Source organism: Phocoena sinus, chromosome 15, assembly GCF_008692025.1.
Source record: "Phocoena sinus isolate mPhoSin1 chromosome 15, mPhoSin1.pri, whole genome shotgun sequence".
NCBI lineage: Eukaryota > Metazoa > Chordata > Mammalia > Artiodactyla > Phocoenidae > Phocoena > Phocoena sinus.
Genome location: NC_045777.1, coordinates 14461960 through 14473925, shown reverse-complemented (window position 1 = coordinate 14473925; position 11966 = coordinate 14461960). Strand labels below are relative to the sequence as shown.

At 44.3% G+C, this 11966-nt stretch overlaps 1 pseudogene; it reads right to left on the bottom strand.

The window, feature by feature from the left end:
- Positions 1-9335: 9335 nt before the first annotated feature.
- LOC116739684 lies at positions 9336-10742 on the bottom strand (annotated as a pseudogene).
- Between the last annotated feature and the right edge of the window lie 1224 nt (positions 10743-11966).

The window sequence follows — 11966 nt, the reverse complement described above, 5'->3', positions numbered from 1 at the left end:
ATACCTTCTCAGGCAAGTCTTCCCTGACCACCCTATCTTCTCTGATCCAGCCCCTCCAACCCCACTGTTTCCTTATCCCGCTCCAATCTCCTTTATTGCACTTGATGTCATATGACTACTTTGTTTTCTGACTTCCACGTTACTTATAGACTCCATGACAGCAGGGATGCTGATGGTCGTGTCCCTGGCTCTATTCCCAGCACCTAGAGCGTATCTAGTACATAGTACATGGTCAATATCTTATGTATTGCACCATCAAATAAACAAAAAGACACCATGAATAACTGGTCTCTATGAACTTGATTCATGCTATGGTTGAATCTTCCTAAACACTCATAAGTTAAGCATGTCCCTTCTCACAGACAATTATTATTGAAATACAATTCCTGCCACCGTATCAGAAGGATTTCTGATATCGTGGCTCATAAAAATCGAAACCTACATTTATCTGCTAAAAGAAATAGAACCCATATTTATTATGGGTCTACTATGTGCCAAGACTTATGTTGGGGACTCTTACATACATGGTCTCATTTAAAACTGCGAAATTTAGGGACTTCCCTGGTGGCACAGTGGTTAAGAATCTGCCTGCCAATGCAGGGGACACAGGTTCGAGCCCTGGTGCAGGAAGATCCCACATGCCGCGGAGCAACTAAGCCCGTGAGCCACAACTACTGAAGCCCTTGTGCCTGGAGGCCGCGCTCCGCAACAAGAGAAGCCACCGCAATGAGAAGCCCATGCACCACAATGAAGAGTAGTCCACTTGCTGCAACTAGAGAAAGCCCGTCTGCGGCAGCGAAGACCCAATGCAGCCAAAAATAAATACATAAATAAATTTATTAAAAAAAAACAAACTGCCAATTTTCAATGGAGCTCTAGGGTGTCCTTTTATTTATTATGATTTTTATTTCATTTTTGGCTGCATTGGGTCTTCGTTGCAGTGTGCAGGCTTTTCTCTTATTGCGGCAAGCGGGGCCTACTCTTCGTTGCAGTGCACAGGCTTCTTTGTGGTGGCTTCTCTTGTTGCGGAGCACGGGCTCCAGGCACACGGGCTTCAGTAGTTGTGGCACACAGCCTCAGTAGTTGTGGCTTGCAGGCTCTAGAGCGCAGGCTCAGTACTTGTGGTACACAGGCTTAGTTGCTCCACAGCATGTGGGATCTTCCCGGACCAGGGATCGAACCCGTGTCCCCTGCATTGGCAGGTGGATTCTTAGCTACTGCACCACCAAGGAAGCCCCAGGGTGCCCATTTTACAGATGAGGAGGACTGAGGTTTAGAGATGCAAAGAAACTTGACACACAGCCTGTTTTGTACCCAAGTCAGTCTGACCTCACAGTACATGACCTTCTTTTTATACTCATCACTGAAAACAATACACCTGGGCGTTTCACTCTTTTTGTCAAACACTTGTTAGGCCGGGATTACATATGAGACTTTGCGCTAAGGTCTTTACATGATTTATCTCCTTCGATCCTCACATTCCTATGAGGTACATACTCTTATTACCTTTATTATACAAATGAAGAAACTGAGGCACCGAGAGTTAGCCATTTGCCCAGGGTTATTTGGTGGAGTGGTGAAGCCAATATTAAAATCCAATTCTAATTTCAAGACCTGGGTCTCTCCTGCAACATTGCGCTGTCTCCCTTAAGACATCTCTCTGCCTCAGAAAGAGAAGAAAAATGACTAAACCAGGCGACTAAAGCGTCATTAAGAGAAGTCATGGTGACTTGGTTCTTTCAGTGGGAAGCAAAGGGCAGGAGGCAGACAGCAAGTCTAGCTTCAGCTCTTGCAGGTTGGGGGTTCACATAACGGACGATAACTTAATTTGCGAAGATCGTTCCTCCCGGAACTGGGGGCTTACCTTATACGTGTGTGAGCGGAAGCGGAGCAGGGCGTGGGAGGTGGAGACCTTGGTGAGCTGTCAGCTGTCAGCCCCAGCAGGGACCTGCTCCAGCCGCTTGTGTGAGCCCGGAGCCCTCTGCTGGCGTAGGAAATCATCTACCAGCATCCGTCGCTCCGTGTGTGTGCGCGCGCGCGCGCGGGCGCGTGTTGCGGCAGGGCATCAGGGGACCGTATTCCGTGTATTCAGTGAGATTTGCAAAATGGCTAGCACACCTAGTAAACAGAACTAATAGCTACCACTTACCAATATAGCATTAGGGTAGGGACAGGCACTGTTTTAAGGATTTTACATTAATTTCATTTATTCTTAGGGACTTTTACATACTGCATTTAATTGAACCGTCACCCCAACGCGCTGAAGTCAGAATTATTATTATTATTACTCCCATTTTTCACAAGAGGAAACTGAAGCACAGACAGGTTAAGTCATTTGCTCTATGGCTATTAAGTGGCAGGTCTGGGGCTTGAACAAGTGGACTCTAACCTTGGCGTCCATGCCCTGGAAACCACCAAATGGCCATTCTTTAGATCCGGAGAGCCCTGCCCGCCCCCTGCCCCGGCAAGTACCCTGTAAATGGCTTCACTGAGAGAGGACACACAGCAATGGCTCAATAATTTCTTAGAAAATGGCAAGCATACTAGGATTTGGTGGTGAATCTGCTGCTTTCTGGACTCAAGCGGGGGCGGGGAAGGGGGCGGGGACTGCTCTTACAGCCCATTGCATCCCTCCAAACCCGAGATGAGCCCCTGGCCAACGCGAAGCTGGGCTCCCTGGATCTAATTCTCCAGCGGGAAGAGCTTAGTTACAACAGAAGCAGAGCATCCTAAATAATAATGTGAAATACTTAGCAGCCAGTGAGGCATGACGATCAGAACAGACAGCTCCTGGAGAAGATTCCTAGAGGGTTTCTCTGCCCCTTCCAGGGCCGCTTTGCTTTAACCCTTCAGTTACTGGAATGTGGGGAGGTGAAGGGGTTGGAGGTGGCGGGAGAGGTCAGGGCTGCTCGGGGAGTGGAGAAAACGCTCAGGGGTTTGAGGCATCTACTATTTACCAGCTAATAATGCGTGGGAATTTCACTACTTTAACGATTGCTGTGGCTATGCAGGCTGAGTATTGCCATGTTTACCGTGGGTCCTCAGGCAGTTTGCTTGACCTCGCTGAAATGTATTATCCTTATCTGTAAAATAGGGATAATACTAGAAATTGCTTCATGGGGCTGGTGAGGGAGTTATATGAGGTAAAACCAAGTAAAGTTTCTGCTTGTAGCTCTGAGTAGGCGTTCAGTCATTGGGGGTTGTTATTAATGGCCAAACAGATGTGGTGTGTGTGTGTGTGTGTGTGTGTGTGTGTGTGTGTGTTGGGTGTGGGGGGAGAGTGAGGTAGCCTTGCTGACCCAGGGCCCCTTTGACTCATCGTCCCTTGTCTTCATCCCTCTAATTGTAAGCCCAGCCCTAGAGATCAGAGCCTGGGTGTGGGGTAAGGGTTCCTGTATTGGCCGATGCTTCCTTTGCTCCCTAAACACCTCCATGAGTGTTATTGAACTGGCCTGGTTTGTCTGAAGCAGGTGCCTGTTTCTTGAGAAGCTGAGGTGGCCATGGTAGAAGAAATGAAGACCCACTCTTGGGACTTCCCTAGAGGTCCAGTGGTTAAGACTCCATGCTTCCACTACAGAGGTCGCAGGTTTGATCCCTGGTCGGGGAGCTAAGATCCCACATGCCATGGCCAGAAAATTAATCTTGCTAGAGGGCCTGGCCGTGGAGGTCTGGCTGGGGGAGGAGACCATGTGGAGGGGCTCCTGTTTATTGTAGGAAGACTCCCCTACTTGAGAGTTTATCTGTTCTTTCCACAAATATTTGCTGAGTGGTTGGTGTACGCCAGCCACTGGTTGTATAGTGGTGAGCAAAACAAATGCAGTCTCTGCCCTCAGAGCATTCATAGCCCTGCAGGGGAGATAGACAGCAAACAAACAAGCAAATAACTAACTAAAGTAATTAATTAATTTAAAAACGTGTTATTATAAACAGGGATAAATGTTATAGGAGAATGATTAGGCTCATTTCCCCACATTTCAGCAACTAAAGCAGGAGGACTGCACAGTCATGGAGGTCCTCTCTGAGGAGGTGATGATTATATTGAGACTTGATGGATGAATAGGAGTTTTCCAGGTGAAGGGTGAAGGGGAGAGTGTTCCAGGCAGAAGGGCCAGCAACGTGGGAAGACCTGGAGGTAGGAGAGATCCTGACTTGAACTGGGTCGTTAGATCAAACAAAGGGAAGAGAAGGGCAGGGAGAAGACAGCTAATGCAGGTCTTGTCAGCTCTGCTGTGGAGAGTTTCAGTTTTGTTCTACGTGCAACAGGAATCCATGAGAGGGTTGGAAGCAGGGGAATGACACGATCCAATTTGAGTTTTGCAAAAAGAACTCTTGGGTGCTGTGATCAGATTGTGTTGAGAATGGCTGGTAGGATTCAAAGATGGAAGCAGGAGGACCAAATGGGATGTGAATATTAAAAAGCCTGTGCACTCCTAGGAAAAGACTGATTTTTCTATAGTCCTAGTAATAAATAAACAACAGAACTGGTCTTAAACCTGTCTAACAGGTCAAGGGCAACTCACGTCACTGATCCTGCCTCTGAAACCAACCAATCAGTGACAGTCTGTGCTTTGAAAACCAGCCAATCTGCAGTGGATTCACTGAAGGGAACATGCTTCTGAGGCTGGCATCACCCCACTCCCGCTTTTGGAACCAATGTAATCCCGAAGCAAACTCTTCCCCAAACCTATGTAAGATTAACCGTTTGCTTTGCTCACGAGGCTATGCTGAGCAGCCATGTGCTCCTGTACATAAGGAAGCACTAAATCTAGCTGGTTGCCGTCCTGAGTGGTGGTCTCATCCTCCAACAGAGCTCCTTACAGTCATCCAGGCTACGGATGACGATGGCTTGTCCTCTTGTCACTGCTGGGGATGTCCTGCTGGGGTCTGTGCTGCTGGCTCTCGCTGGTCCAGTCTTCAATGGCTGACCAATCCTCTTTTGAAGTTCACCCACTTCCACTGGAGATTTTATGTCTTCATTTAGGTGTACGGTCACATCTTGGCCTAGGGGATGGTCTACCCCTTCCAGGCTATGTATGAGTCAGGGTCTATCTAGTCAGGAGTTAGAAAACACACCAGTTATTTAAAAGAGATCAATCAATATAAAGCATTATTAACTAGGTATAAAGTTGTTAAGTAGATAACTAAGAAAGGATCAAAAGAACTCGATGTTGTCACAGAGGCAGTGACTGCAGGAAGCATCTACCACCTCTAAGGCTCAAGGAACAAAGGAAAGACACTGGCGTTATTAAAACTTAGACGTGGTTTCAGAAACCTCTGAGGAGGGGTTTCTGGCCAGCTTGTGCTGGTGTCTGAGCTCGGAGGAGGGGCTATGAGTGTGGGATGCAGACCTTTGACGACGGGGTGCTGCACAGCAGGTGCTGGTGTCTGCAGGGGCATAAGAAGGCTTCTGTAAGTGTTTAAAAACCTGCAAACTGGATTCAACTGGTGTTACAGGAAGAAATGGCCACTGCCAAGGTCAATGAGTGATGCTGGGGTGATGCTCACAGGAATCCCATGAAAGAAGATGGGAGGGCTTCCCTGGTGGTGCAGTGGTTAAGAATCTGCCTGCCAATGCAGGGGACACGGGTTCAAGCCCTGGTCCGGGAAGATCCCACATGCCATGGAGCAACTAAGCCCGTGCACGACAACTACTGAGCCTGTGTTCTAGAGCCCGTGAGCCACAACTACTGAAACCCGCATGCCTAGAGCCCGTGCTCCGCAACTAGAGTAGCCACCGCTATCCACAACTAGAGAAAGCCCGCGCGCAGCAACGAAGACCCAACGCAGCCAAAATTAAATAAATAAATAAAATAAATTTTTTTAAAAATGGGGAAGGGCTTCCCTAGTGGCGCAGTGGTTGAGAGTCCGCCTGCCGATGCAGAGGACGTGGGTTTGTGCCTCGGTCCGGGAAGATCCCACATGCCGCGGAGCGGCTGGGCCCGTGAGCCATGGCCGCTGAGCCTGCACGTCCGGAGCCTGTGCTCCGCAACGGGAGAGGTCACAACAGTGAGAGGCCCGCGTACCGCAAAAAAAAAAAAAAAAGGGGGAAGAGCAGGTCCTTTTCCTCTTCCAGGCTTGCAGCTCCTGTGAGTACTCCCCCTTCCCCTTAGCAGAGACTAGAAGGGGGCCGCTGGCAAAGCTGCAGTGCAGTTCTCAGAATCCCAGCGCCAGCACCACAAAGCAGTGAGTGGAAATGTGGGTTTCAGCTGAGAGACAATAGCTTGATAACTGAATAGGTGACATTCTATATCTCTGTTTCTAGCCCGTGTTTTGGTTTGTCTTATCATTTACTTACCAGAGGGCAGCCTTACTTCTAAGATTTGGGGAAGTCACCTCATATTTCTCTCCGGTTGTCCCCGCTCCGGTGGTGGGCACAGGTGCACCCACAAGTTAGCTGATTCCCAGCAAAGTGTGATGCCTCCAGTGAACGAAGGAACAGAGGAAGTGGTAGGATGTGGCGAGAGTTCAGCCCGAATGGTTCTAATCCTTGGAAGTGGCCTTTGTGCTGGCATTGAATGATATGTGACAAGTGGCATTCCAACGGATTTGACGCAAGAGGCCCTGTAAGGCCCACTCTACAGAAGAAACCGAGGTTCAGAGCATCCATTTCTTTTCTTCGGAGCACAGGCTCCGGACGCGCAGGCTCAGCGGCCATGGCTCACGGGCCCAGCCGCTCCGCAGCATGTGGGATCTTCCCGGACCTGGGCACGAACCCGTGTCCCCTGCGTCGGCAGGCGGACTCTCAACCACTGCGCCACCAGGGAAGCCCCAGAGCATCCATTTCTTGAGTCAGAAAGAACTCCATCTGTCTGACCGCCGAGCCCAGAAGCCTAAACCACTGCCTTGTGAATAGAGCTTGCAATTTCTTCAGGTTTATCATCCTATAAAACAGAGATAATGACATCTGCCTTTCAGGGTGGTGGTGAGGGTTAACTGGCTTCACATATTAAATAAAAACATAAAAAGCCATTTCGGGAGACAGATGCTGGGCAGATTCCCACTCCCACTCACCAGCCTGCCAATTTGTAGTTCAAGTTCGTGCCTCGGCAAAGTTACAAAGCAGTCCGTGTCGTGGATCTGGGCGTGGGAGAGGTGGCGGTGTTCTCACCTGGTTGAAACCAAGAATGTAAAATCCTTGAATGCCACTGTCTCAGCAAATACTAACAGGGATAATAATAATAATGGTAACATGCTTCCATTTAATGAGGGCCTACTACATATGTGCCAGGTATTTTACATTTATTATTCTGCTTTGTATATTCATCCAACAAGTATTTAGCTCACTACATACCAGGCATCGTGTTATGTTAACTCTAATCATCACAATGAAATGGAGTGGTAGGTATTATTATTCCTGGTTAACAGGTGATGAAACAGAGTTAAGAAAGCAAATAGAACCAGATTATAGGAAAAGTATCATGAAAAGCTTGGTCACATGAGACAGCTTATCACATCAATGTTTTTAAAAAGCACCCCAAAGTTTTGTAAATGAGAAAGATTTTTCTTTTTAAAATAAAACTAATAATTCTTTTAAAAATAAAAATTTCAATAGGTGGGTTGAAGGGCAAAATAGTTTGAAGAATTAGTTAGTGAACCAGAAGATCAAGCTAAGGAAGTCTCCCAAAATGCAGTGCAAAAGAAGAAATACATGGGAAGTATGAACAAAGTATTAAGAAAGAGATGCACAAGTTCACTGTCTGCTTAACATGAGTTACAGAATGAGAGAAGAAAGTGAAGGAAGGAGAGAATCCCTGAAGCAAGGCAATAATTCAAGCCATTTTCTTAAAACTTAAATACATGAGCTCTTATATTGAGAGGACCTAGTTTAGGTCCTCTACAGTTCACAGGAATTGTGTCTTGTAATTTATAAGAAGACTGTCAAAGGCCTACAGCTAATTACATCATGATGAAATTTCAGGACACCAAGGATAAAAAGGAAGTGAAATAAAATTATCTAGGGTGGAATGAGAATACAATAATCAGTCTTCACATTTGCAACTTTGTAAGCAAGAAAACAACAGAATGATATCTCTAAATTTCTCTGGCCAAATACTTGTGAATTTAGGAATCTTTACCCAACCAAGCTATCAAGCAAACGTAAGGGCATCATAAAGACATTTTAAGACACAAGCAGACTAAAAAAGTTTGCAACTCACAGTCCATACAGAACAGCATTTCTCAACAGGGTCCTGCTGGCATTTTGGGTGGAACAATTGTTCATCGTGTAAGACGGATCCACACGCTGCAGTTCGCTTAGTGTCTTTCACTGCTGTCTACTAAATGCCAGTAGCATTCCTCCTCAATCACTATGACAATACAAAACACCCCTACATTGGGAAGGGGTGCAGGATAGCTTCTGGTTGAGAACCCACTGGTGTAGAAGATATACTCCAACAAAGAGAAAATAAATTTAGGAAGAAAATGTGTGATATAAGAAGTACAGGTAAGCAAGGAAACCAGAAAGGTTTATTTATTTAATCAAACAAAATCATTTGTTTCAATAGCTCCAAGTGCAAATACAGCAAGTCAGTACACAAAGTTTCAAGATACAGCTTTAAGTATAATGAAAACTTGATGTGCAAAAATGAAAGGGTACGTAGCAGAAATAAAGCCCAGTGTTTAAAAAATTCAAGTAACCTGAAAACCTTCAGACTAAAATAGTCTTCCATCAATTCAGAAATGCCTTAATTATAGATAAGAGTAGTACATTGTAATCAAAAAGGACTTCTCAAAGAACGAGAATCACCCCAAACTGGTCAGCTCCAGATAAGAGTAGAAATTCCCAGTGCTGGCTGTTTCAGAGTCAGCACTCACTCACACTGTACAGATCGGTGTGGTTCAACCCATGGCATTTGATCTTTAAGCAAATTCCAAAAAAGTGTTTAAAGTTCAATGCTACTAAGAGTTCTTGAAATGGCCACTATATATTTAAAAGGTTTGAAGAGGGCTTCCCTGGTGGCACAGTGGTTAAGAATCCGCCTGCCAGTGCAGGGGACACGGGTTCGAGCCCTGGTCTGGGAAGATCCCACATGCCACGGAGCAACTAAGCCTGTGCACCACAACTACTGAGCCTGCGCTCTAGAGCCCGCGAGCCACAACTACTGAGCCCATGTGTTACAACTACTGAAACCCGCACGCCTAGAGCCCATGCTCCGAAACAAAAAGAAGCCACCGCAATGAGAAACCCACGCACCACAACGAAGAGTAGACCCCGCTCACTGCAACTAGAGAAAGCCCGCTCGCTCAGCAACAAAGACCCAATGCAGCCAAAAATAAATAAATAAAAATAAATTTAAAAAATAAAATAAAATAAAAAGTTTGAAGACCAATTTCAGCTTCAGGCCTATAATACAACTTGGGGAAAAGACCTACATTAATACTCCTTCCATTACTTAAATCCTTTTTGTGAGGTTAGCAACATGGCCTTTAAAGCTTCCTCAGGGAAACTGTACTTAAACATATAAAAGTTCCCACTAGGAAGATAATTAAAAGTTGTTAATGTTCTTTTTATCACTTAGCAACCAAGACATGTTTATTTCCACTCCCCAGAAGCAATATTAGCTACTAGCTTCAATTCAGGAAATGTGTATCTTCAGGAAGGTTTATGTGAGATGTTTATTCAGTCTTTTTCTCAATCTTCATCTTGTCATTGTAGGCAGTAAATTGAGAGTCTGTTCCAAAAAGTCTATCCCACCATGTAAATGTCGAAACATAGTTTCCAATGAAGTTCATGTGGTGGAAATCCTGACTGCCGAGAACCAGCATAGAAAGGAATGAGATTTAAAGGGTTGAGAGGAATGTCATAACGACTATGGACATTAACAGTTTCTATCAAACGAATGGTCACCCAGGCCCAAGGAAGAATAACGTGATCACATAAAAGCATGATTCCAATGAAAAAATCCAGTTCCAAGAATTAGGGTTTCCAGAAGATGTGCGTATACAGCTTCCATTCCAAATGGAGCCTGAAACTCAAGATGAATTTTTTTTTTTTTGCAGTACGCGGGCCTCTCACTGTTGTGGCCTCTCCCATTGCGGAGCACAGGCTCTGGACACGCAGGCCCAGCGGCCATGGCTCACGGGCCCAGCCACTCCGCGGCATGTGGAATCTTCCCAGACCGGGGCACGAACCCGTGTCCCCTGCATCGGCAGGCGGACTCTCAACCACTGCGCCACCAGCGAAGCGCACTCGCGATGAATTTTATGAATATGATTATATAGTGTTTTGTGGTGTAAGAGCCTATGCAGGAAGTAGTGCCATGTATCCTCAATCACTGCACAGCCAAACCATCTTGCCAAAAGCGTGTACCATCTTGGCATTGTTCGCCAATCATAAGGAGTATTGAAATACTCTGTAAAATAATAGGTTCCACAAATCAAAGAAAGCTGGATACAAAAGTGATTAAAGAGAAGTACTTTAAAACACTTCCATTGATTTCCCCACGTTTCTGGTTTATCCTTTTGAATTTTGTACATTTTCATGTAAGGTATAAATTGAAACAAAAATGCAGGTAAACAGAACAAGAAATAAAGGACCTCATGAACTATGAAGCATCCCCATGTTGCCATCTGGAACTTTGTATAATTATTCAACGTATCGTTCCAAGCATTTTAAAATGGTTCCTGCAGAGGATTCTCAGGTAAAAGTGAATCCACAGCCAAGGATGCTGAACTAAGGATGCTGCTACTTTCATTTGTTGCCATTTTTCAAATCTCTGCAGACAGCCTTATAATTCTGCACACCGCTGGGAAAGGTTTATTTTTAAGTCTAAATAAATATCTTTTCTTATAATAATTAACTAAAAGCTAAGATGATAACATGGGGTTGAGAGGTATGAAATCTGGGAAGGAGGTAGGAGAGAAAAGTAAAAGCATGCTAAGATTCTCATTTTATTTAGTGGGAAGATACAGATGTTAATTAACTCTAGATGTTGATTAAGAATATGCTTAACTATGTGCGTCAAAGATATAAAGATAATAGGAACAGAATATACATCTTCCAAGTCATCAGAAGAAAAATTAATTGAGGACAAACAAAATGCTATCAACTAACCAAAAAGCAGGGGTGAAAGAGAAGCATGAAAACAGCATATACAATAGAAAATCCATGGTAAATTGGTAGAACCTGTGCAAATATATCAATAACCATAATAAATGTAAATCTATTACATTCACTGTTAAAAGACAAAGACTCTTGAGTTTAAAAAGTCAAACTGTGTGATGTTTTATAAGAGACAGCAAAAACAGGGCAATATAGAAAAACTGGAAATACTGAGATGGAAAAAGGTATTCCAGGCAAATGCCAGCAAAGGGAAAGCACCAATTTTAGCATTAGGCAAAACGGATTTCAAGGCAAAAATAATCAGTATGATTTGAAAAGACAAAAATAGATATTGATGAAATATTTAATCTACCAATAAGTTTAGTCTTTGTGCTTATATGTGCCTAGTAACATAGAATTGAGATATATAATACTAAACCTGATAGAATTACAAGAAAAAACAACAAATCCACAGTTTTGTGAGAAACTTTAACTTACCTGTTAGAAATCCACAGAACGAGTAGTCAAAAAATCAAGTAAGGTGTTACCGTGATTAACAAGATGTATAGAATAGATTTATATGGAGATACGTTTTCCCCGTTCACACACACGTGATAACTTTTACAAAAATTGTCCTTATTTGAAATAATAGTTTTTTTCTTTTAACCCCCCCTTCTCGCTTTTCTCCTATTCTCATATTTTCTTTCCTCCCTTCCTGTTTGTCTCTCCATCTGTACCATCTGCTTTTCCTCCTCCCAGGTAGCCTTGCTAGCAGATGTAGTATATTCTTCTATATTTTTTCATGCTCATAAACTCAGATGCAAATGTATATACCTATGTAGATTTCTGTCCGTATCTCTTACAGAAATAGAACCGCAGTTTATAGTACATTTCTCTGCATCTTGCAGAGATGAAAGATAAAAGT